The sequence below is a fragment of the Enhydra lutris genome, unplaced genomic scaffold, assembly GCF_002288905.1.
Source record: "Enhydra lutris kenyoni isolate GAN:26980312 unplaced genomic scaffold, ASM228890v2 scaffoldscaffold22, whole genome shotgun sequence".
In the NCBI taxonomy this organism is placed as follows: Eukaryota; Metazoa; Chordata; class Mammalia; order Carnivora; family Mustelidae; genus Enhydra; species Enhydra lutris.
The window spans coordinates 15212628-15230711 of NW_019154106.1; the positions used below are offsets into that span (position 1 = coordinate 15212628).

The 18084-nt window shown below is 37.6% G+C and overlaps 2 pseudogenes; both read right to left on the reverse strand.

Moving 5' to 3' along the window:
- Positions 1 to 2150: 2150 nt before the first annotated feature.
- Positions 2151 to 3095, reverse strand: LOC111149907 (annotated as a pseudogene).
- An 11096-nt stretch (positions 3096 to 14191) lies between these two features.
- LOC111149908 lies at positions 14192 to 17679 on the reverse strand (annotated as a pseudogene).
- Between the last annotated feature and the right edge of the window lie 405 nt (positions 17680 to 18084).

Genomic DNA, 18084 nt, shown 5'->3' on the forward strand with positions numbered 1-18084 from the left:
TCTGGCATTACTGTATGGTCAGTTAAGAAATAGCTCCAGATGACTCATTGGTTAGGTCTATTCCTAGGTACCTTATGATTTGGGGAGCAATTGTAAATGGGATTGACTCCTTAATTTCTCTTTCTTCTGTCTTGTTGTTGGTGTATAGAAATGCAACTGACTTCTGTGCATTGATTTTATATCTTGACACTTCACTGAATTCCCATACAAGTTCTAGCAGTTTTGGAGTTGAGTCTTTTGGGTTTTCCACATAAAGTATCATATCATCTGTGAAGAGTGATAGTTTGACTTCTTTGTTTCCAATTTGGATTCCCTTTAATTTCCTTTTGTTGTCTGATTGCTGAGGCTAGGATTTCTAGTACTGTGTTGAATAGCAGTGGTAATAATGGACATCCCTGCTGTGTTCCTGACCTTAGCAGAAAAGCTCTCAGTTTTTCTCCATTGAGAATGATATCCACTGTGGGTTTTCATAGATGGCATTGATGATATTGAGGTATGTACACTCTATCCCTACACTTTGAAGAGTTTTGATCAAGAAAGGATGCTGTACTTTGTCAAATGCTTTTTCAGCATCTATTGAGAGTATCATGTGGTTCTTGTTCTTTCTTTCATTAATGTGTTGTATCACATTGATTGATTTGTGGATGTTGAACCAACCTTGCAGCCCTGGAATAAATCCCACTTGGTCGTGGTGAATAATCCGTTTGATGTACTGTTGGATATAATTGGCTAGTATTTTGGTGAGAATTTTTGCATCTGTGTTCATCAAGGATATTGGTCTGTAGTTCTCTTTTTTGATGGGATCCTTGTCTGGTTTTGGGATCAAAGTGATGCTGGCCTCATAAAGTGAGTTCAGAAGTTTTCCTTCCATTTCTATTTTTTGGAACAGTTTCAGGAGAATAGGAATTAATTCTCATTAAATGTTTGGTAGAATTCCTCTGGGAAGCTGTCTGGCCCTTGGTTCTTGTTTGTTTGTAGATTTTTGATGACTGCTTCAATCTCCTTACTGGTTATGGGTCTGTTCAGGTTTTCTATTTATTCCTTGTTCAGTTTTGATAGTTTATAAGTCTCTAGGAATGCATCCATTTCTTCCAGATGGTCAAATTTGTTGGTGTAAAGTTGCTCAAAATATGTTCTTATAATTGTTCCAGGGTGGACTGCAGATGGAAAAAACCTGTTATTGGTATTTTCACATGACAGTGAAAAACAAAACCTTGTTTATATTAAAGCAAATCATTACTAAGTCTGTAAGTACAAAGTATTTCAGTTGAATACAACTTTGGGGGAACACACTATTATGCAAAATAATGCATTTCTTTACCCAGATCTTCAGTATCATGCAGACAAAATAAGCAGTTCTATCTACTCTTTGAAGAACGGTAAAAAAAAATACAAAAAAGCTAATGAGGAAAAACATGAAAATATGTTTATAACTGGGGTTAGTATGGCTTTCTGTGCTCGTCAAGAATTAGAATGTTTTCATCATTATCCATCCCATACAATTTCATCCCAACCTGTGAAAACATCCAACATTCAACGTAACAAAATTACTCACTGATGGTGTTGAAAACAAGCACAATATCATCTTCCATATAAATGGTATTGAAGTGCAAAAGCATAAGCATTAACCTGAGGAATAGATATAATCTTAAAGACAGGTTCATAACACAGCTACAGAAAGTTGCCATGCTGATAGAACATGCTGATAGAATAATGAACATTATAATTTAGAAGCCACTCATTTGGCCCTAGTAATTTGTTCTAAGTATTAGCCAAATTGCTTTCTCATTAATTTGGGTGATAGCAAATTTTCAAAGGTAGCTTGTTTTTCACATTTTAATTTAAAAACTCTTGTTTCTGAGTTCTCATTTCTATATGTCAATAAAAATAAGGCTACAGAGTGAAATTAATTTTATTTTTATTTATAATAAATAATAATAATAATGTGCCCTTTTTTGTACCTGTGCCTTTTATTGATCCTCCAGAACTTACTGATTAGATTGATTCTTACCTCAGAAGACAGTTTATTCTACTTTTTGATGACTTTGTATAAAATTTTAAAAAATATATCTCTAGAGAATCCACTGAATTGACTAAATGTATTGTTAGAATTTACTACCTTTTTCTTGCTTTATAGTTAATCAGTGTGTTCACTGTAGGTGACACATTTGCATTCTTTTTTTGGTTAAATTGTTACACGAGAATTTTTTCATAGCATTTTTCATCTCTGAATTCCTCAAGGTGTATATTAAAGGATTTAACACGGGACTGATCACCATATAAACCAGAGTTATGGATTTTTCAGTGGGAAAGTTAAAAACAGGTCTAAAATACAAGAAAATGCAGGGAACAAAAAAGAGGACAACCACTCTGGTGTGGGAACTGCAAGTAGACAAGGCTTTGCACCTCCCTTCCAGACTGTGGCTTTTAAGAGAATTTAGAATGACTCCATAGGAGATGAGAAGAAAGATAAAGATGACCATACAGATTGCTCCACCATTGGCCACCACAGTGAGGCCTATCAAATAGCTGCAGTGAAGGCAAGTTCTAATAATGGGTACATGTCACAGATGAAGTGGTTGATGACATTAGGGCCACAAAATGGGAGGCTATACACAAAAAGAAGCTGAACCATAGAGTGCACAAGACCTCCAATCCAGGCTGCCACTAACAGCAGGATGCAAACCTGTCGATTCATAACAGTCAAGAAATGCAGTGGCCTACAGATGGCCACATAGCAATCATAGGCCATCACCACAAGGAAGACCTCAGAACCCCCAAAGAGGTGTTCTAGGAAGAGTTGGCCCATGGCAAGCTGGGAAGGAAATGGTTTTTCTGTCCCAGAGTAAGTCTATAATCAATTTGGGTGAGATGACAGTGGAATAAACAGCATCCATTAGTGACAGATAGGCGAGGAAAAAGTACATGGGAGAATCCAGAGAGGGGCTGTCAAAAACAGTCACCACAATGAGTAGGTTGCCCACCATTGTCACAATGTAGATGAAGAAAATCATGACAAACAATGTATTTTGTCCCTCAGGATCCTGAGTGAGGCCAAGAAGGTCAAATTCTGTCACATTATTATTATTTCCCATGTACTCTTTCTCTAAGTCCTGTTTCAGGAACGAGAGCTCAGGAGAACAGGACCTGTAATGAAATCATGAACATGACCATAGATATGTCCATTGTTAAGAGCACATCTTCATCGTTATGTCATTTTCTACAGCAGTTTATACACAATAAATATTTTAAAATATCTATTGAGTTCTTCTTCCAAAAAGCCCATTACACCTTCCCTTGACAATCCTATTTCTCTTCAGATGATTTTTTGGCAAGCAAGTTCTTTTTCTAAGTCTTAAAGGATCATCTACAGAAAAGAGTAATCAAAGGCCCAAATATAGTTATAGATTTATATAAAAGATTTATTTTAATTGAATTTATATTTATTTATATTTTTATTTATATTATTTTATGTATTATATTATACTATTGAAACTATGTCAGGTTTTAGCACAGAAGTCTGCAGTCACAATCAAGGAAATGATTCCTGCTCTCCAGAAATTTACTTTTGGAAATGGCAATAACCTCTACACAAATCAGCATAGCGTAAGTCATTTGAGGCAGTGGTATTTGCAATAAGTACCTTTAGAATGTGATTTATCTAGCACCAAAAATAGCAACTTTCCAGGGATAATTCAGTTAATACTATGGCATTCCACTATTAGATGTTCAGAGTAGACTTTGACATAATGACTAGACTGAAGTGTATCAAACAACTATAAAATTATTTAGTACATCATTCCCCTTCACAATGATTTGGCCCAATCCTCTATCAGTTTTTTAAGGAGTTGGGAGTTTTCTCCCTTTAATTTTTGCCTACCCCATAATTCTCAATACACATACACTACCTAGATTTTCAGCAAATATATTTGAACTAAAAGGAACTGACCTTTAATTTTCACAAATTGTTATTTTTTTCAAAATTTTTTTGAAAAACATTTTTTTTCTAAAATTATTAGGGTAAGCAAGATAGGGAGGGAGGAAAAATAGATCCTGAAAAAAGAGGCAGGGGATAATGGGACATCATTTTATTTATAATTCTTCTTAGGTACTGACAGCACTCAAAACTAGAACTTCAGGGGTGCCTGGGTGGCTCAGTCATTAAGCATCTGACTTTGGCTCGGGTAACAATCTCAGGATTCTGGGATAGAGCCTCACCTGGAGACCCAACTGGACCCCATCTTGGGCTCTGTGCTCAGTGAATTCAGTTTTGCCAAGAAAGATTAGTCAGATAGTAGTGGTTAAGCAATGGCCTTTGGCTCAATTCATGATCTTGGAGTCACAGGTTGGAGTCCTGTCTCCCTGCTTAGCAGGAGTCTGCTTCTTCCTCTGGCCTCAACCCACTTGTGCTCTCTCTCATTTTCTCTCTCTCAAATGAATAAATAAAATCTTTTTTTTTAAGTAGCAGACAGTCAAATATGTGAGAAATCTCTAATTTGAAGAGAAAAAAAGGTTAAACAAATAATAAATTGTGAGTTTCATATAGCAAAATTAAGTAAGGCAAATCACATTTAAACCAAAGTGAAAGGATAACCAGTGTTGGGTTCACTAATCCAATCATGTCCTCAGCCAAGAAAGTCCTATCTCTAGCTGTTAGCATTTCTACTAAGAGGCCCTGGTGCGGAGGCAGAAGGCCTTAAGATGAGGGAAGCTGCTGAGGTTGAAGTTGAAATTCTTTAAAAGATAGGTAGTCACAGTTCTGTAGGTCTGTGTTAAATGGATGCAGTTGACCAAGACCTGAATCTATGTCAACTGACATTGTAATGATTTTCAGTTCATTAATTCAATCCCTTAATTTTTTTTATGATTTTTTTATTTATTTATTTGACAGACAGAGATCACAAGTAGGCAGAGAGGCAGGCAGAGAGAGAGGAGGAAGCAGGCTCTCTGCTGAGCAGAGAGCCCGATGCGGGGCTTGATCCCAGGACCCTGGGATCATGACCCGAGCCGAAGGCAGTGGCTTTAACCCACTGAGCCACCCAGGCGCCCCCAATCCCTTAATTTTAATCCAATGTCCACTGAGTGTTTCTACAAGAAACAAATTATTTTCCAACAAGAGCCTGCCTCTACACCAAAACTCCAGGGGCTTCCACTCTTATTTGTTTTCCCACAGCTTACGATGAGCTCCAATGAGCATCTTCATCTCCACATATCTTTAGTTGCGAATTGTATTCTCCATGTCTTAAGGATCATCGATAATGAGTGATTAAATACCTGTATGAATCAGTTGAAGATCTTCCTTACATGCTAAACCACACAAAAAGTTGCTTATTTCAGCTTACCTAAATTTATGCATAGCTTTATACTTATGTTAAACATAAAACTTTAAAAGCAACTAATCTTTTAATTTAAGAAGTTACAAAAAGAGGACTAAATTAAAGCCAAGGGAGGGGAAATGTAATGAAAGAAAGATCAAAAATAAATACAATAGAAAACATAAAATAAACAAAACACCCAAAAATTGAAACTTTTATTCTGCAATGATAATTTTCTAGCAAAAGTAATCAAGAGAAAATTACCAATATCAACAATTAAAAAGCAGATGAAATCATACATGTGCTTCAGATTTTAAAAATGGTAATAAATGGTTCTTATGAAAAACATCATTGTAATAAATTTGATACCTTAATAAAATGGGTAAAATAAAGGAAAAACACAAGCTTCTGAAAAAGGACTAAAAAATTAATCAAAAAACTAAATACTCCTGTATCTTTCCAAGAAATGGACTGTCCTATTTTTGTAAATGTGATTGTGTCATAGAAAACCCTAAGGAATCTACAGAGATTACTAGAAATAATAAGTGAATTTAGTGAGTTTTTAGGACACAAGCTCCAAATAAAATATTAAATTACATTTCTACATATTCATAATAATTGAAAAATTGCAAAATGTTAAGCTCCTTGATACAGAGTCAAGATGGCGGAGAAGTAGCAGGCTGAGACTACTTCAGGTAGCAGGAGATCAGCTAGATAGCTTATCTAAAGATTGCAAACATCTACAAATCCAACGGGAGATCGAAGAGAAGAAGAACAACAATTCTAGAAACAGAAAATCAACCACTTACTGAAAGGTAGTGTAAGGGCTTACTTAGCCAGAGTGAGCCATTTTGTTGTTTATGCAGTAAACTTAGATTGAACCTGCCCCTTCCCCCAAGAGGAAAGCGCTTAGAAACAGAATTGGTGAAATATGGCCAAATAGCCCCCGATAACGGAGTCCAGATTCAAGGACATGTCCAGCCAGATGGAAACGTCCAATCAAGGGAAAGTGCACGTATTACCCACCAGGGAGCGTAAGCCCCCGCCTTTTGGGCACCAGACAAAGGCGCCAATTCTAGCCAAGGTCATAGGCTGAATTAGATGACTATCATGGGGTAAGATGTAATTCAATTGGCCACCTGTGTGTGGCCAGGCTCAACCACATGGCCTTTACTCTATAAAAGTTAGTCTGTGAGACTGGGAGGGGTCACCTCATTGTAAGAGTCGGCCCTGGCCGGTCAGTTTGATTCTTGATGCTTGGCACGAAATAAAGCTTTGCTTGACCTTCACCTTGTATCAGTCTCATCCTTTTGTCTACGGACCCTTTCAGTAGGACTGGCAGAGAAGTGAATCCAAAGTGATGGGAAGATAGACCACGGGGGGAGGGGCCGGCTTCTGGCAAGTGGCAGAGCAACAGAGCACAAAATCAGGACTTCTAAAAGTCTGTTCCACTGAGGGACATCGCTCCAGAGGCTTAACTGGGGTGAAGCCCATGCGGGGTCAGCGTGGCCTCAGGTCCCGCAGGGTCACAGAAGGATCAGGGGTGTCTGAGTGTCCCAGAGCTTACAGGTATTAGAACGGGGAAGCTGGCTACAGAGACAGAGCCGAGGAGTGAGCTCTCAGCTCGGGGTTACCTTGAACCAGTCGCAGGTTTGGTCAGCTCGGAGCGCGGATGGAGACCAGGGTGACGGGAGTAATTGGGCGCTGTTCTCTGAGGGCGCACTGAGGAGTGGGGACCCAGGCTCTCGGCTCCTCCAGGCCGGAGACTGGGAGGCTGCCATCTTCATTCCCGTCCTCCGGAACTCTATGGAAAGCGCTCAGGGAACAAAAGCTCCCAAGCAAACCTGAGCCGATTACTCAGCCCAGCCCCTGGTAAGGGCTGTGCAATACCGCCTGGAGCAAAGACACTTGAGAATCACTACAACAGGCCCCTCCCCCAGAAGATCAACAAGAAACCCAGCCAGGACCAAGTTCACCTACCAAGGAGTGCAGTTTCAATACCAAGGAGAGCAGCAGAATTCCAGAGGAGGAGAAAGCAAAGCATGGAACTCATGGCTTTTTCCCCATGATTCTATAGCCTTGCAGTTAATTTAATTTTTTTTCTTTTTCAATTTGTTTTTCTCTTCTTCTGCCAAATTTTTTTAACTATTACCCTTTTCTTTTTTAGTTTTTTAACTAGATTATCTAATATATATTTTTCTTTTTTATATTTTTTCTTTATTCATTTTCTTTTTTTAATTGTTTCTTTTTTTTTTTCTTTCTGAAACTCTTTTTATCCCCTTTCTCCCCCCTCATGATTTGGGATCTCTTCTGATTTGGTTAAAGCATATTTTCCCTGAATGTTAATGGGCTAAATGCCCCCAATCAAAAGACACAGGGTATCAGAATAGATAAAAAACAAAACCCATCTATATGTTGTCTACAAGAAACTCATTTTAAACCTTAAGACACCTCCAGATTTAAAATGAGGGGGTGGAAAACAATTTACCATGCTAACGGACATCAGAAGAAAGCAGGAGTGGCAATCCTTATATCAGATCAATTAGATTTTAAGCCAAAGACTATAATAAGAGATAAGGAAGGACATTATATCATACTCAAAGGATCTGTCCAACTAGAAGATCTAACAATTTTAAATATCTACGCCCCTAACGTGGGAGCAGCCAACTATATAAACCAATTAATAACAAAATCAAAGAAACACATGGACAATCATATAATAATAGTAGGGAACTTTAACACTCCCCTCACTGAAATGGACAGATCATCCAAGCAAAAGATCAACAAGGAAATCAAGGCCTTAAATGACACACTGGACCAGATGGACATCACAGATATATTCAGAACACTTCATCCCAAAGCAACAGAATACACATTCTTCTCTAGTGCACATGGAACATTCTCCAGAATAGACCACATCCTGGGTCCTAAATCAGGTCTCAACCATTACCAAAAGATTGGGATCATTCCCTGCCTATTTTCAGACCACAATGCTCTGAAGCTAGAACTCAATCACAAGAGGAAATTTGGAAAGAACCCAAATACATGGAGACTAAACAGCATCCTTCTAAAGAATGAATGGGTCAACCAGGAAATTAAAAAGAATTGAAAAAATTCATGGAAACAAATGATAATGAAAACACAACTGTTCAAACTCTGTGGGACACAACAAAGGCAGTCCTGAGAGGAAAATATATAGTGGTACAAGCCTTTCTCAAGAAACAAGAAAGGTCTCAGGTACACAACCTAACCCTACACCTAAAAAAACTGGAGAAAGAACAAGAAAGAAAGCCTAAACCCAGCAGGAGAAGAGAAATCATAAAGATCAGAGCAGAAATCAATGAAATAGAAACAAAAAAACAAAACAAATTAACGAAACTAGGAGCTAGTTCTTTGAAAGAATTAATAAGATTGATAAACCCCTGGCCAGACTTATCAAAAAGAAAAGAGAAAGGATGCAAATAAATAAAATCATGAATGAAAGAGGAGAGATCACAACGAACACCAAAGAAATACAGACAATTATAAGAACATACTATGAGCAACTCTACGCCAACAAATTTGACAATCTGGAAGAAATGGATGCATTCCTAGAGACATATAAACTACCACAACTGAACCAGGAAGAAATAGAAAGCCTGAACAGACCCATAACCAGTAAGGATATTGAAACCGTCATCAAAAATGTCCAAACAAACAAAAGCCCAGGGCCAGATGGCTTCCCGGGGGAATTCTACAAAACATTTAAAGAAGAACTAATTCCTATTCTCCTGAAACTGTTCCAAAAAATAGAAATGGAAGGAAAACTTCCAAAACTCATTTTATGAGGCCAGCATCACCTTGATCCCAAAACCAGACGAGGATCCCATCAAAAAAGAGAACTGCAGACCGATATCCTTGATGAACACAGATGCGAAAATTCTCACCAAAATACTAGCCAATAGGATTCAACAGTACATTAAACGGATTATTCACCACGACCAAGTGGGATTTATTCCAGGGCTGCAAGGTTGGTTCAACATCCGCAAATCAATCAATGTGATACAACACATTAATAAAAGAAAGAACAAGAACCATATGATACTCTCCATAGATGCTGAAAAAGCATTTGACAAAGTACAGCATCCCTTCCTGATCAAAACTCTTCAAAGTGTAGAGATAGAGGGCACATACCTCAATATTATCAAAGCCATCTATGAAAAACCCACCGCAAATATCATTCTCAATGGAGAAAAACTGAAAGCTTTTCCGCTCAGGTCAGGAACATGGCAGGGATGTCCGTTATCACCACTGCTATGCAACATAGGACTAGTAGTCCTAGCCTCAGCAATTAGACAACAAAAGGAAATTAAAGGCATCCAAATCGGCAAAGAAGAAGTCAAACTATCACTCTTTGCAGATGATATGATATTATATGTGGAAAACCCAAAAGACTCCACTCCAAAACTGCTAGAACTTGTACAGGAATTCAATAAAGTGTCAGGATATAAAATCAATGAACAGAAATCAGTTGCATTTCTCTACACCAACAACAAGACAGAAGAAAGAGAAATTAAGGAGTCCATCCCATTTACAATTGCACCCAAAACTATAAGATACCTAGGAATAAACCTAACAGAAGAGGCTAATAATCTATACACAGAAAACTATAGAGTACTCATGAAAGAAATTGAGGAAGACACAAAGAAATGGAAAAATGTTCCATGCTCCTGGATTGGAAGAATAAATGTTGTGAAAATGTCTATGCTACCTAAAGCAATCTACACATTTAATGCAATTCCTATCAAAGTACCATCCATTTTTTTCAAAGAAATGGAACAAATAATCCTAAAATTTATATAGAACCAGAAAAGACCTCCAATAGCCAAATGAATATTGAAAAAGAAAGCCAAAGTCGGTGGCATCACAATTCCGGACTTCAAGCTCTATTACAAAGCTGTCATCATCAAGACAGCATGGTACTGACACAAAAACAGACACATAGATCAATGGAACAGAATAGAGAGCCCAGAAATAGACCCTCAACTCTATGGTCAACTAATCTTCGACAAAGCAGGAAAGAATGTCCAATGGAAAAAAGACAGCCTCTTCAACAAATGGTGCTGGGAAAATTGGACAGCCACATGCAGAAAAATGAAATCGGATCATTTCCTTACACCGCACATGAAAATAGACTCAAAATGGATGAAGGACCTCAATGTGAGGAAGGGATCCATCAAAATCCTTGAGGAGAACACAGGCAGCAACCTCTTTGACCTCAACAGCAGCAACATCTTCCTAGGAACATCACCAAAGGCAAGGGAAGCAAGGGCAACAATGAACTATCGGGATTTTATCAAGCTCAAAAGCTTTTGCACAGCCAAGGAAACAGTTAACAAAACCAAAAGACAACTGACAGAATGGGAGAAGATATTTGCAAAGGACATATCAGATAAAGGGCTAGTGTCCAAAATCTATAAAGAACTTAGCAAACTCAACACCCAAAGAACAAATAATCCAATCAAGAAATGGGCAGAAGACATGAACAGACATTTCTACAAAGAAGACATCCAGATGGCCAACAGACACATGAAAAAGAGCTCCATATCACTCGGCATCAGGGAAATACAAATCAAAACCACAATGAGATATCACCTCACACCAGTCAGAATGGCTAAAATTAACAAGTCAGGAAATGACAGATGCTGGCGAGGATGCGGAGAAAGGGGAACCCTCCCACACTGTTGGTGGGAATGCAAGCTGGTGCAACCACTCTGGAAAACAGCATGGAGGTTCCTCAAAATGTTGAAAATAGAACTACCCTATGACCCAGCAATTGCACTGCTGGGTATTTACCCTAAAGATACAAATGTAGTGATCCGAAGGGGCATGTGCACCTGAATGTTTATAGCAGCAATGTCTACAATAGCCAAACTATGTAAAGAACCTAGATGTCCATCTACAGATGAATGGATAAAGAAGATGTGGTATATATACACAGTGGAATACTATGTAGCCATCAAAAGAAATGAAATCTTGCCTTTTGCGACGAAGTGGATGGAACTAGAGGGTATCATGCTTAGTGAGATAAATTGGAGAAAGACAACTGTCATATGATCTCCCTGATATGAGGGAGAGGAGATGCAACATGGGGGGTTAAGGGGGTAGGAGAAGAGTAAATGAAACAAGATGGGATTGGGAGGGAGACAAACCATAGTGACTCTTAATCTCACAAAACAAACTGAGGGTTGCTGGGGGGAGGGGGGTTTGGAGAGGGGGGTGGGGTTATGGACATTGGGGAGGGTATGTGCTATGGTGAGTGCTGTGAAGTGTGTAAACCTGGCGATTCACAGACCTGTACCCCTGGGGATAAAAAGATATTCTATGTTTATAAAAAATAAAATTAATAAAAAAAAAAAAAGAAAAAGAAAAAAAAAATCTTTAAAAAAATAAAAAATAAAAGAATATTAAAAGATGAGATATTTATATAAAACACCCATACATATAATAAAACATGTTGTAGCAAATATCAAAGAAGATGAAATATTTGTTGCAAATATATATAATGAAGAAAAAACTCAAAATTCTCATTCCAGTAGTTCAAGAATTTGAGAATGCAAGTAACTGACAAAGTTCATGGAATGGATTCTATGTCCCAGACATTGTGCAAATACAGAGTACAAGGACAATTAAGTAACTTTCTCTGGCTTAAGGGAATTTACAGACTGATGAACATAGACAATTGACCAGGATTTTCATCTCAATACTTGAAATAACTCAATAAACTTGGAAATTAACTAAATGTCTATGTAAGTCCATTTGGGTTGCTATAACAGAATACCATAGACTGGCTTCAGCATCATATATTTCTTATAGTTCTAGGGTCTGGGAAGTCCAAGATCAAGACACTTGCAGAATCTACCACCTGGTGAGATCCTGCTTCCTAGTTCATAGATTACTATCTTTTTTCTGTTTCCTCACATGGCAAAAAAAAAGGCAAGTGAGGTCTGTGGTGTCTCTTTTTACTTATTTTTTAAAGATTTTACTTATTTGTTTGACAGAGAGAAAGAGAGAGAATAAGCAAGGAGAACAGCAGGTAGACAGAGAATGAGCCTCCTCTGCTGAGCTGGGAGCTGATGTGGGGCACAAACACAGCCTGGGATCATGGCCTGGACCAAAGGTGGAGGCTTAACCCACTGAGCCATCCAGGCACCCCGGGATATCTCTTTTTATCTTTTTTTTTTAAAGATTTTATTTATTTATTCATGAGAGACAAAGAAAGGGGCAGAGAGAAAAGAAGAGAAGGGAGTCCCATGAGGGATTCAGTCCCAAGGCCCTGCAATCAGGATCTGAGCTGAAGGCAGACCCTTAACAGACTGAACCATCCAGGCATTCCTGTGGTACCTCTTTTTAAAGAGACACTAGACCCATTCATGAGAGCTCTGCCTTCATAACCTAATCACCACCCAAACACTCCACCTCTATATACCATGTACTATATAGGATTTAACTCCTGAATTTTAGGGGGAACACATATATTGAGTCTACTTCAAAATCCAAAAGATGGTGACTTAATTATATAACTTCTGATAAAATCAAATGTTTACTATCATTTAATGAATAATGTCATGTTTGGGAAGACTTTGAGATGACATGAAGGATCTCTAGGAAATACTAACTGGGATTGAAAACTGGGATATAGAGTTTTTCATACACTGTGACTTACCAGTGAAAGACTCCATTCCCCATAGCCTGAGTACCTCATGAATCCAGACTAAATAAGGGAGGCAAAGCCAGGAGTTTCTTTGACTGCATGCTTCCTACACTTTTAGAGGCCAATAATATTTTCTTTCAAACCTCATTCAGAGAGAGGGATGCTTATGAAAGAGATCTCCATTAAGGAAATCAATATATATTATGGCCTCTTTGTTGCCAAATAATCTGCATTCCATACACAGCAGAGGTAAGAATGGCTTGCCATGTTGTCAGCATCTTTCTTACTGATGATACCATCCAAAATATCTGGTGTCAGGTTCCATTTTGCATATTTGAAGGTCATGAATTATGCATTATGGTAATTCCACATATGAAAGGAAGGGCCAAGGTCCCTAAAAAATACTATGAAACACTGTAAGCAGAAGAAGAGATGGGGATACTAAAAAATTGATGGAAATATTATCAGATATTCCAAATGATCAGGGAATGTTAACGGGTCATCTCAATGAAAATATAACACCAAACAAAGCTTCTCCACATGAGGAGATAATATGAATCCCTACTCAGAAAAATAAGTGAATCTAACTTATTATATCTACGTCTTTCGTTCAGGCTTTTTCTTCACGTAACATCTTTATAATTAATATTATAGCTTGAAAGCAGCATTCCCTTTCAATCTTATGTGCTAAGCAATGAACAAAATTATACAATTAAATATCTTGAAATACAAAATTAAAACATATACCTCAAGTATTAATAGGAGTTGTCTTTGTAAGGAAAGAGTGAACCAAGTGTTTATGTCCCATTTCTTAAAATGCTTCTCAGAAATATGTAATGAGCACTAGTAATTCTGAAAAAGGACAATTGGGCAAAAGAGAAGCAAGTGAAAATTGTCCAGTAAAGAAAATAAAGGTACAGTATTAACTGTAGCATAACTTATCACATAGAACCGAAACCCATAGTTTCAAGAAAGACATCTTATGCCCAAAAGCTACAGGCCTATTTTCCTAACAATTTTTGAAAATCTTTGAAATCTTTTTTGATCATTGTAAATTGTACACTTTAATGCTTTCATCATACACAAGTTCATTAAACCTGAGGAGAAATTCATTACAAATAAATAATCCTTTCCTGGATGGAGCAACTCTTCATTGAAAAAAGGTGACAATTTCTCTTCGGCATCATTTTCTTCTTCTGGTCCACAGCTTTTTCATGGCATTTTTCATCTCTCTGTTAACAGAGTATATCTCAGAGGGCTTAACATAGGGGTGATAACTTTGTAAAACACAGTCAAGAATTTATCAATGGGTAAGGTGAAAGGAGGTCTCATATACATAAAAATGCAAGGGACAAAGAAGAGGACCACCACTGTAATGTGAGAGCCACAAGTGGATAAGGCTTTGTGCTTCCTTTCCTGACTAAGAGTCTTCAGGGAGTACAGAATAACCCCATAGGAAATGAGTAAGATTGTAAAGATTCACACACAGATTGTCCTATCATTGGCAACTACAGTGAGGCCAATAATGTAGGTGTCAGTGCAGGCAAGTTTTAATAACGGATACATGTCACAGATTAAGTGGTTGATGACATTGGGACCACAGAAGGGAAGGTTGTAAACCGAGAGAAGTTTAACAACAGCATGCAGAAAACCTCCAACCCAGGCCAACAGGAACAACAGAACACACGCCCTTTGATTCATGATTGACAAATAATACAAGGGTTTGGAAGGTCTGGAAGCTAGTAAAATTGTACATGTAGTGAATTCTTCATATAAAAATTTTTAAATGCTGGGGCGCCTGGGTGGCTCAGTGGGTTAAAGCCTCTGCCTTCAGCTCAGGTCATGATCCCAGGGTCCTGGGATCCAGCCCAGCATCGGGCTCTCTGCTCACAGCGGGGAGCCCGCTTCCCCCTCTCTCTCTGCCTGCCTCTCTGCCTACTTGTGATCTCTGTCTGTCAAATAAATAAAATCTTTAAAAAAATTTTTTTAATGCGTTGTTTTATTGAAAAACTACAGCAAGATTTGTATTTACTTCCCAGCTAACACAAGAGATGACATTCTAACTTCTAGAATCCTCTTAACTCATAAATGAAATTGATACATTTTATGATATCAAAACATCTCAAGGACTTTAAAGATACCATGACATCAATAGATAAAAGTAGATGGGGGAAAAGACTTGCATTTTAGAGGACATACACAGAGTTATTATCAAAATAGACACAGACCTCTAAGCAAATAAAATATAGAAGACAAAGAAACCAATGGCAAGTAGGTAAATCATATAAAGAAGCATTTAAAGGAATAGTCAACAGATATATGTTATGATGGTGAAACTCATCGGTAAACAGAAACATGAGAGCTGAAGTAAGAGCTTGATTATGAAAGTGTGACCTTGGATTCTTCAATAGCTAAAAAGAGTATTACAGAACTGAGCTCATTCCCATATATTCTAATAACCATAAAGAATCCCTAATATAGCTGATTATCAGATTCACACGGCAGAACTTTTAAAAGACTGAATCCCAGCACCACCAAGATATAAAATATAAAGTCTACTTTGGAATCTTACATCTAATTACACTTCCTGGGTTACCTGCATGTTGAAACACCTTTCAATTCAAGGTTGCAGTCCCTTCTCCCTTCTCTTCTGTGCACTGATACTATCTCTGTGCACACAGATCAAGAAAACACATGCATCATCACAGCACCTTGAACTGTTTCCATGTGAACAATGCTTTCTATGTTCGCAGAAAGTTTTATTCATTTCAGTCTTTCAGAAAAAGATTACCTCTTAAATTTCTGGGATTTTCAAATGAGTACAAAGGCCCTGTAATCTTAACAGTTCTGAAAATTGGCTTGAACAAAGAGAACCAAAATTTTCATTATTAGCATAATTTGCTGTAATAACAAATGTTAAACCAACCTCTTGAGGCCCCTCAAAAACACAAAAGAAAACAAAACAAAACAAAAAAGCAACAACAACAAAAAAACTTTTCGGAGAGAAAATTGTGAATTGTTTAAATAAAGATTGTGTGGTTTATTTTTCATGTCAATATAAGCAAAATAGTGAAATAGCCTTTATGACTGTCACTTCTCAATAATTTATACTGGTCTGTCTGCACAAAGTGTAGTTAACGTTTGGATTCCCTGAGTGATGGAGAATAATTTCATCTAGACGCTTCACTAAATTCTGAGTCCATCATTTGATTCCTGAAAAAGCCAGTCATATGAACATGGATCCAAATAAACTCTGAGGTCAAGATAAAGGTCTGCAAAACTTTATCTTCATTTGAACCACAACAAGCACTATTGAGTCATTCCATTGGTGCATCTCCACAAGTCATTCTTCTCTAATTAAATTCATTGGGACTGCCATCATAATTTTGAGGGTAGACCTGGATCTCCAGATGCCACCAGGATAATTACTATGTACAACAGGACTTGAAGGAACATGTCCTCTGGGGGTTTGAGGGGAAGGATGTAGAATCCCCAAAGAACAACTTAAGATTGAATCACCAAAAGAGAAATGTCCAGTGTGGACAGAAATAAAATATGTAAAACCTTTCATTTTTCAAGCATGACTTCCAAAATAGGCAAAGCTATTTCAGTTAGGTTTAAGCTATGTATTTGCACATGGACACCTAGAACTGACATCCAGAACATCATGAGAGCAAATTTCATACAACCCGTTGAAATGTTGTCTCGAATGTAGTAAAGCAAGCTTCTAACCTAAGGGGAAGAATCTTGAGTTTGTCACATAGGGGCACAAAGGCTAGTAGATAGAATCTCTGTTAGTATGGGAGTGGGGAGGGTGAAAACACTGTGGGAGGATTCCACTTACCTCAGAGTGCTCACAAACACTGCTTAGCCAAAAAAAAAAAAGAAAAGAAAAAAAAAAGAAAGAAAAAAAGGAAAAGATAAAAGAAAAAAAAAACAAGTTGCCATGCATTTCAAAGGACTTAAATCATACAGAACATATATAATGGAATCCAACCCAAATATAACAGTGTTTCCCAATTATTTAAAGGAGTGTGTAGAACGGAATTAGTAGCTTTAACAGTAAGTATTAGGAAATGAGAGATATTATAAGAAATGAATTAACATTTCATCTCAAGAAGATGAAAACAGGAAGGCAAAATAAACTGAGAGGACACTGTTGAAAGGAAGTAGTAAATAAAAGACAGAAATCATTAAATTGAATTTTATTGAAAAAGAGAGAAAATACATAAAGCCAGGATTGGCTCTTTGAAAGATTTACAAAATTAATATTCCTAGCAAAATGGGTGAAGAAAAACTAAAAGAAAGAACAACAGATCAGAATCAAGAATGAAGGTGGTGTCATCAATGCATTCTACATACCTGAAAAAGATAACAAAAGAATATCACCAATGAATTTATGACCGTATACTTGCCTGTTTAGAAAGTGGAGCTCTGTTAAGAAAGACGTAGATTTCTGAAGAGACACAGAAAAATAATTTAAACGTGGAATTACCTATACTTTTAAGTAAATAAACCATTTGATACCTTTCTTCTCTCTAAACAAAATTCTACTCCCATATAACATTATTATACTATATAAGAATTAATCAAAATGTAGGACCATACATAAATGGCTCAGGGCTGAGGGGAACTTAACATACTTCCTGACTCATTTTGTGCACCCAGCATAACCCTTAAACCAGAATGAAACAAGAGCATCACAAGAACAATAATCAGACCAATCTCTCATGTTAGCAGAAACATAAAATTCTAAACACATTAGTTTCTCTTGGATGTTTTCCTTGGGGATTGTTTCTTTATTCTTACTGTTATGGTTTATTCGGCAGGTTTGGAACAGTGCTCAGTTTAGGGAAAATTGTGTCCCATTACTGATGCAAGATCTTCCTAAGATCTCAGCCAGTGTCCTGCCCTGTGAGCCAGAACCTGCCCAGGTTGTCCAGCTGAAAGACATGCCACTGTGACTGACCCAGGGAGCACTGGGCAATCCTCCCTAATGCAATCAGGTAAATTACCACCCAGCCCCAAGCAGTTTCCTCAAATGCACATGCACACACTGATCGCTACTCTGATGAA